Genomic DNA, 9,319 nt, shown 5'->3' on the forward strand with positions numbered 1-9,319 from the left:
CTCCAGATTTCACCTCCTTCTCCTTCTCCTTCTTCTGCTTCTTCTGCTTCACCCTCCAGACTTCACCTTCTCCTTCTCCTTCTTCTGCTTCACCCTGCAGACTTCACCTTCACCTTCTTCTGCTTCACCCTCCAGACTTCACCTTCTCCTTCTCCTTCTCCCTCCAGACTTCACCTTCTCCTTCTCCTTCTTCTGCTTCACCCTCCAGACTTCACGGCCTCCTTCTTCTGCTTCACCCTCCAGACTTCACCGTCTCCTTCTCCTTCTTCTGCTTATTCTGCTTCACCCTCCAGACATCACCTTCTCCTTCTCCTTCTTCTGCTTCTTCACCCTGCAGACTTCACCTTCTCCTTCTCCTTCTTCTGCTTCACCCTCCAGACTTCACCTTCTCCTTCTTCTGCTTCTTCTGCTTCACCCTGCAGACTTCACCTTCTCCTTCTACTTCCTCTGCTTCACCCTCCAGACTTCACCTTCTCCTTCTCCTTCTTCTGCTTCACCCTCCAAACTTCACCGTCTCCTTCTCCTTCTTCTGCTTCACCCTCCAGACTTCACCTTCTCCTTCTCCTTCTTCTGCTTCGCCCTCCAGTCGTCACCTTCTCCTTCTGCTTCTTCTGATTATTCTGCTTCACCCTCCAGACTTCACCTTCTCCTTCTTCTGCTTCACCCTCCAGACTTCACCTTCTCCTTCTCCTTCTTCTGCTTCACCCTCCAGACTTCACCTTCTCCTTCTCCTTCTTCTGCTTCACCCTCCAGACTTCACCTTCTTGTCCCCTTCTTCTGCCTCTTCTGCTTCACCCTCCAGAATTCACCTTCTCCTTCTTCTGCTTCACCCTCCAGACTTCACCTTCTCCTTCTCCTTCTTCTGCTTCACCCTCCAGACTTCACCTTCTTCTTCTGCTTCACCCTCCAGACTTCACCTTCTCCTTCTGCTTCTTCTGCTTCAGCCTCCAGACTTCACCTTCTGCTTCACCCTCCAGACTTCACCTTCTCCTTCTCCTTCTTCTGCTTCACCCTCCAGACTTCACCTGCTCCTTCTCCTTTTCTGCTCCTTCTGCTTCACCCTCCAGACTTCACCTTCTCCTTCTCCTTCTTCTGCTTCACCCTCCAGACTTCAGCTTCTCCTTCTCCTTCTTCTGCTTCTTCTGCTTCACCCTCCAGACATCACCTTCTCCTTCTCCTTCTTCTGCTTCTTCTGCTTCACCCTCCAGACTTCACCTTCTCCTTCTCCTTCTTCTGCTTCTTCTGCTTCAACCTCCAGACTTCACCTTCTCCTTCTCCTTCTTCTGCTTCACCCTGCAGACTTCACCTTCTCCTTCTCCTTCTTCTGCTTCTTCTGCTTCACCCTCCAGACTTCACCGTCTCCTTCTCCTTCTTCTGCCTCTTCTGCTTCACCCTCCAGACTTCACCTTCTCCCTGTCCTTCTTCTGCTTCACCCTCCAGACTTCACCTTCTCCTTCTTCTGCTTCACCCTCCAGACTTCACCACCTCCTTCTCCTTCTTCTTCTGCTTCTTCTGCTTCAACCTCCAGACTTCACCTTATCCTTCTCCTTCTTCTGCTTCACCCTCCAGACTTCACCTTATCCTTCTCCTTCTTCTGCTTCTTCTGCTTCACCCTCCAGACAGCACCTTCTCCGTCTCCTTCTTCTGCTCTTCTGCTTCACCCTCCAGACTTCACCTTCTCCTTCTCCTTCTTCTGCTACTTCTGCTTCACCCTCCAGACTTCACCTTCTCCATCTCCTTCTTCTGCTTCACCCTCCAGACTTCACCTTCTCCTTCTTGTGCTTCACCCTCCAGTCTTCACCTTCTCCTTCTTCTGCTTCACCCTCCAGACTTCACCTTCTCCTTCTGCTTCTTCTGCTTCAGCCTCCAGACTTCACCTCCTCCTTCTCCTTCTTCACCCTCCAGACTTCACCTTCTCCTTCTCCTTTTTCTGCTTCACCCTCCAGACTTCACCTTCTCCTTCTCCTTCTTCTGCTTCTTCTGCTTCACCCTCCAGACTTCTCCTTCTCCTGCTTCACCCTCCAGACTTCACCTTCTCCTTCTCCTTCTTCTGCTTCACCCTCCAGACTTCACCTTCTCCTTCTGCTTCTTCTGCTTCACCCTCCAGACTTCACCTTCTCCTTCTCCTTCCTCTGCTTCTTCTGCTTCACCCTCCAGACTTCACCTTCTCCTTCTCCTTCTTGTACTTCTTCTTCTGCTTCACCCTCCAGGCTTCACCTTCTCCTTCTTCTGCTTCTTCTGCTTCAACCTCCAGACTTCACCTTCTCCTTCTCCTTTTTCTGCTTCTTCTGCTTCACCCTCCAGACTTCACCTTCTCCTTCTCCTTCTTCTGCTTCACCCTCCAGACTTCACCGTCTCCTTCTCCTTCTTCTGCTTATTCTGCTTCACCCTCCAGACTTCACCTTCTCCTTCTTCTTCTGCTTCTTCTGCTTCAACCTCCAGATTTCACCTCCTTCTCCTTCTCCTTCTTCTGCTTCTTCTGCTTCACCCTCCAGACTTCACCTTCTCCTTCTCCTTCTTCTGCTTCACCCTGCAGACTTCACCTTCACCTTCTTCTGCTTCACCCTCCAGACTTCACCTTCTCCTCTGCTTCACCCTCCAGACTTCACCTTCTCCTTCTCCTTCTTCTGCTTCACCCTCCAGACTTCACGGCCTCCTTCTTCTGCTTCACCCTCCAGACTTCACCGTCTCCTTCTCCTTCTTCTGCTTATTCTGCTTCACCCTCCAGACATCACCTTCTCCTTCTCCTTCTTCTGCTTCTTCACCCTGCAGACTTCACCTTCTCCTTCTCCTTCTTCTGCTTCACCCTCCAGACTTCACCTTCTCCTTCTTCTGCTTCTTCTGCTTCACCCTGCAGACTTCACCTTCTCCTTCTACTTCCTCTGCTTCACCCTCCAGACTTCACCTTCTCCTTCTCCTTCTTCTGCTTCACCCTCCAAACTTCACCGTCTCCTTCTCCTTCTTCTGCTTCTTCTGCTTCACCCTCCAGACTTCACCTTCTCCTTCTCCTTCTTCTGCTTCGCCCTCCAGTCGTCACCTTCTCCTTCTCCTTCTTCTGATTATTCTGCTTCACCCTCCAGACTTCACCTTCTCCTTCTTCTGCTTCACCCTCCAGACTTCACCTTCTCCTTCTCCTTCTTCTGCTTCACCCTCCAGACTTCACCTTCTCCTTCTCCTTCTTCTGCTTCACCCTCCAGACTTCACCTTCTTGTCCCCTTCTTCTGCCTCTTCTGCTTCACCCTCCAGAATTCACCTTCTCCTTCTTCTGCTTCACCCTCCAGACTTCACCTTCTCCTTCTCCTTCTTCTGCTTCACCCTCCAGACTTCACCTTCTTCTTCTGCTTCACCCTCCAGACTTCACCTTCTCCTTCTGCTTCTTCTGCTTCAGCCTCCAGACTTCACCTTCTGCTTCACCCTCCAGACTTCACCTTCTCCTTCTCCTTCTTCTGCTTCACCCTCCAGACTTCACCTTCTCCTTCTCCTTTTCTGCTCCTTCTGCTTCACCCTCCAAACTTCACCTTCTCCTTCTCCTTCTTCTGCTTCACCCTCCAGACTTCAGCTTCTCCTTCTCCTTCTTCTGCTTCTTCTGCTTCACCCTCCAGACTTCACCTTCTCCTTCTCCTTCTTCTGCATCTTCTGCTTCACCCTCCACACTTCACCTTCTACTGCTCCTTCTTCTGCTTCAACCTCCAGACTCCACCTCCTCCTTCTCCTTCTTCTGCTTCACCCTCCAGACTTCACCTTCTCCTTCTCCTTCTTCTGCTTCACGCTCCAGACTTCACCTTCTTCTTCTGCTTCACCCTCCAGACTTCACCTTCTCCTTCTCCTTCTTCTGCTTCACCCTCCAGACTTCATCTTCTCCTTCTCCTTCTTCTGCTTCACCCTCCAGACCTCACCTTCTCCTTCTCCTTCTTCTGCTTCACCCTCCAGACTTCTCCTTCTACTTCTCCTTCTTCTACTTCTTCTGCTTCAACATCCAGACTTCACCTTCTCCTACTCCTTCTCCTGCGTCTTCTGCTTCGCCCTCCAGACTTCACCTTCTCCTTCTCCTTCTTCTGCTTCACCCTCCAGACTTCACGGCCTCCTTCTCCTTCTTCTGCTTCTTCTGCTTCACCCTCCAGACTTCACCTTCTCCTTCTCCTTCTTCTGCTTCACCCTTCAGACTTCACCTCCTTATTCTGCTTCACCCTCCAGACTTCACCATCTCCTTCTCCTTCTTCTGCTTATTCTGCTTCACCCTCCAGACATCACCTTCTCCTTCTCCTTCTTCTGCTTCTTCTGCTTCACCCTCCAGACTTCACCTTCTCCTTCTCCTTCTTCTGCTTCTTCTGCTTCAACCTCCAGACTTCACCTTCTCCTTCTCCTTCTTCTGCTTCACCCTGCAGACTTCACCTTCTCCTTCTCCTTCTTCTGCTTCTTCTGCTTCACCCTCCAGACTTCACCGTCTCCTTCTCCTTCTTCTGCCTCTTCTGCTTCACCCTCCAGACTTCACCTTCTCCCTGTCCTTCTTCTGCTTCACCCTCCAGACTTCACCTTCTCCTTCTTCTGCTTCACCCTCCAGACTTCACCACCTCCTTCTCCTTCTTCTTCTGCTTCTTCTGCTTCAACCTCCAGCCTTCACCTTATCCTTCTCCTTCTTCTGCTTCACCCTCCAGACTTCACCTTATCCTTCTCCTTCTTCTGCTTCTTCTGCTTCACCCTCCAGACAGCACCTTCTCCGTCTCCTTCTTCTGCTCTTCTGCTTCACCCTCCAGACTTCACCTTCTCCTTCTCCTTCTTCTGCTACTTCTGCTTCACCCTCCAGACTTCACCTTCTCCATCTCCTTCTTCTGCTTCACCCTCCAGACTTCACCTTCTCCTTCTTGTGCTTCACCCTCCAGTCTTCACCTTCTCCTTCTTCTGCTTCACCCTCCAGACTTCACCTTCTCCTTCTGCTTCTTCTGCTTCAGCCTCCAGACTTCACCTCCTCCTTCTCCTTCTTCACCCTCCAGACTTCACCTTCTCCTTCTCCTTTTTCTGCTTCACCCTCCAGACTTCACCTTCTGCTTCTCCTTCTTCTGCTTCTTCTGCTTCACCCTCCAGACTTCTCCTTCTCCTGCTTCACCCTCCAGACTTCACCTTCTCCTTCTGCTTCTTCTGCTTCACCCTCCAGACTTCACCTTCTCCTTCTCCTTCCTCTGCTTCTTCTGCTTCACCCTCCAGACTTCACCTTCTCCTTCTCCTTCTTGTACTTCTTCTTCTGCTTCAACATCCAGACTTCACCTTCTCCTTCTCCTTCTCCTTCGTCTGCTTCACCCTCCAGACTTCACCTTCTCCTTCTCCTTCTTCTTCTGCTTCTTCTGCTTCACCCTCCAGGCTTCACCTTCTCCTTCTTCTGCTTCTTCTGCTTCAACCTCCAGACTTCACCTTCTCCTTCTCCTTTTTCTGCTTCTTCTGCTTCACCCTCCAGACTTCACCTTCTCCTTCTCCTTCTTCTGCTTCACCCTCCAGACTTCACCGTCTCCTTCTCCTTCTTCTGCTTATTCTGCTTCACCCTCCAGACTTCACCTTCTCCTTCTTCTTCTGCTTCTTCTGCTTCAACCTCCAGATTTCACCTCCTTCTCCTTCTCCTTCTTCTGCTTCTTCTGCTTCACCCTCCAGACTTCACCTTCTCCTTCTCCTTCTTCTGCTTCACCCTGCAGACTTCACCTTCACCTTCTTCTGCTTCACCCTCCAGACTTCACCTTCTCCTTCTGCTTCACCCTCCAGACTTCACCTTCTCCTTCTCCTTCTTCTGCTTCACCCTCCAGACTTCACGGCCTCCTTCTTCTGCTTCACCCTCCAGACTTCACCGTCTCCTTCTCCTTCTTCTGCTTATTCTGCTTCACCCTCCAGACATCACCTTCTCCTTCTCCTTCTTCTGCTTCTTCACCCTGCAGACTTCACCTTCTCCTTCTCCTTCTTCTGCTTCACCCTCCAGACTTCACCTTCTCCTTCTTCTGCTTCTTCTGCTTCACCCTGCAGACTTCACCTTCTCCTTCTACTTCCTCTGCTTCACCCTCCAGACTTCACCTTCTCCTTCTCCTTCTTCTGCTTCACCCTCCAAACTTCACCGTCTCCTTCTCCTTCTTCTGCTTCTTCTGCTTCACCCTCCAGACTTCACCTTCTCCTTCTCCTTCTTCTGCTTCGCCCTCCGGTCGTCACCTTCTCCTTCTCCTTCTTCTGATTATTCTGCTTCACCCTCCAGACTTCACCTTCTCCTTCTTCTGCTTCACCCTCCAGACTTCACCTTCTCCTTCTCCTTCTTCTGCTTCACCCTCCAGACTTCACCTTCTCCTTCTCCTTCTTCTGCTTCACCCTCCAGACTTCACCTTCTTGTCCCCTTCTTCTGCCTCTTCTGCTTCACCCTCCAGAATTCACCTTCTCCTTCTTCTGCTTCACCCTCCAGACTTCACCTTCTCCTTCTCCTTCTTCTGCTTCACCCTCCAGACTTCACCTTCTTCTTCTGCTTCACCCTCCAGACTTCACCTTCTCCTTCTGCTTCTTCTGCTTCAGCCTCCAGACTTCACCTTCTGCTTCACCCTCCAGACTTCACCTTCTCCTTCTCCTTCTTCTGCTTCACCCTCCAGACTTCACCTTCTCCTTCTCCTTTTCTGCTCCTTCTGCTTCACCCTCCAGACTTCACCTTCTCCTTCTCCTTCTTCTGCTTCACCCTCCAGACTTCAGCTTCTCCTTCTCCTTCTTCTGCTTCATCTGCTTCACCCTCCAGACTTCACCTTCTCCTTCTCCTTCTTCTGCATCTTCTGCTTCACCCTCCACACTTCACCTTCTACTGCTCCTTCTTCTGCTTCAACCTCCAGACTCCACCTTCTCCTTCTTCTTCTGCTTCACCCTCCAGACTTCACCTTCTCCTTCTCCTTCTTCTGCTTCACGCTCCAGACTTCACCTTCTTCTTCTGCTTCACCCTCCAGACTTCACCTTCTCCTTCTCCTTCTTCTGCTTCACCCTCCAGACTTCATCTTCTCCTTCTCCTTCTTCTGCTTCACCCTCCAGACCTCACCTTCTCCTTCTCCTTCTTCTGCTTCACCCTCCAGACTTCTCCTTCTACTTCTCCTTCTTCTACTTCTTCTGCTTCAACATCCAGACTTCACCTTCTCCTACTCCTTCTCCTGCGTCTTCTGCTTCGCCCTCCAGACTTCACCTTCTCCTTCTCCTTCTTCTGCTTCACCCTCCAGACTTCACGGCCTCCTTCTCCTTCTTCTGCTTCTTCTGCTTCACCCTCCAGACTTCACCTTCTCCTTCTCCTTCTTCTGCTTCACCCTTCAGACTTCACCTCCTTATTCTGCTTCACCCTCCAGACTTCACCATCTCCTTCTCCTTCTTCTGCTTATTCTGCTTCACCCTCCAGACATCACCTTCTCCTTCTCCTTCTTCTGCTTCTTCTGCTTCACCCTCCAGACTTCACCTTCTCCTTCTCCTTCTTCTGCTTCTTCTGCTTCAACCTCCAGACTTCACCTTCTCCTTCTCCTTCTTCTGCTTCACCCTGCAGACTTCACCTTCTCCTTCTCCTTCTTCTGCTTCTTCTGCTTCACCCTCCAGACTTCACCGTCTCCTTCTCCTTCTTCTGCCTCTTCTGCTTCACCCTCCAGACTTCACCTTCTCCTTCTTCTGCTTCACCCTCCAGACTTCACCACCTCCTTCTCCTTCTTCTTCTGCTTCTTCTGCTTCAACCTCCAGACTTCACCTTATCCTTCTCCTTCTTCTGCTTCACCCTCCAGACTTCACCTTATCCTTCTCCTTCTTCTGCTTCTTCTGCTTCACCCTCCAGACTTCACCGTCTCCTTCTCCTTCTTCTGCTTATTCTGCTTCACCCTCCAGACATCACCTTCTCCTTCTCCTTCTTCTGCTTCTTCACCCTGCAGACTTCACCTTCTCCTTCTCCTTCTTCTGCTTCACCCTCCAGACTTCACCTTCTCCTTCTTCTGCTTCTTCTGCTTCACCCTGCAGACTTCACCTTCTCCTTCTACTTCCTCTGCTTCACCCTCCAGACTTCACCTTCTCCTTCTCCTTCTTCTGCTTCACCCTCCAAACTTCACCGTCTCCTTCTCCTTCTTCTCCTTCTTCTGCTTCACCCTCCAGACTTCACCTTCTCCTTCTCCTTCTTCTGCTTCGCCCTCCGGTCGTCACCTTCTCCTTCTCCTTCTTCTGATTATTCTGCTTCACCCTCCAGACTTCACCTTCTCCTTCTTCTGCTTCACCCTCCAGACTTCACCTTCTCCTTCTCCTTCTTCTGCTTCACCCTCCAGACTTCACCTTCTCCTTCTCCTTCTTCTGCTTCACCCTCCAGACTTCACCTTCTTGTCCCCTTCTTCTGCCTCTTCTGCTTCACCCTCCAGAATTCACCTTCTCCTTCTTCTGCTTCACCCTCCAGACTTCACCTTCTCCTTCTCCTTCTTCTGCTTCACCCTCCAGACTTCACCTTCTTCTTCTGCTTCACCCTCCAGACTTCACCTTCTCCTTCTGCTTCTTCTGCTTCAGCCTCCAGACTTCACCTTCTGCTTCACCCTCCAGACTTCACCTTCTCCTTCTCCTTCTTCTGCTTCACCCTCCAGACTTCACCTTCTCCTTCTCCTTTTCTGCTCCTTCTGCTTCACCCTCCAGACTTCACCTTCTCCTTCTCCTTCTTCTGCTTCACCCTCCAGACTTCAGCTTCTCCTTCTCCTTCTTCTGCTTCATCTGCTTCACCCTCCAGACTTCACCTTCTCCTTCTCCTTCTTCTGCATCTTCTGCTTCACCCTCCACACTTCACCTTCTACTGCTCCTTCTTCTGCTTCAACCTCCAGACTCCACCTTCTCCTTCTTCTTCTGCTTCACCCTCCAGACTTCACCTTCTCCTTCTCCTTCTTCTGCTTCACGCTCCAGACTTCACCTTCTTCTTCTGCTTCACCCTCCAGACTTCACCTTCTCCTTCTCCTTCTTCTGCTTCACCCTCCAGACTTCATCTTCTCCTTCTCCTTCTTCTGCTTCACCCTCCAGACCTCACCTTCTCCTTCTCCTTCTTCTGCTTCACCCTCCAGACTTCTCCTTCTACTTCTCCTTCTTCTACTTCTTCTGCTTCAACATCCAGACTTCACCTTCTCCTACTCCTTCTCCTGCGTCTTCTGCTTCGCCCTCCAGACTTCACCTTCTCCTTCTCCTTCTTCTGCTTCACCCTCCAGACTTCACGGCCTCCTTCTCCTTCTTCTGCTTCTTCTGCTTCACCCTCCAGACTTCACCTTCTCCTTCTCCTTCTTCTGCTTCACCCTTCAGACTTCACCTCCTTATTCTGCTTCACCCTCCA

Source organism: Somniosus microcephalus, unplaced genomic scaffold (genome assembly GCF_052327205.1).
Source record: "Somniosus microcephalus isolate GS21.2 unplaced genomic scaffold, FLI_Smic_1.0 unresolved_chr7, whole genome shotgun sequence".
NCBI lineage: Eukaryota > Metazoa > Chordata > Chondrichthyes > Squaliformes > Somniosidae > Somniosus > Somniosus microcephalus.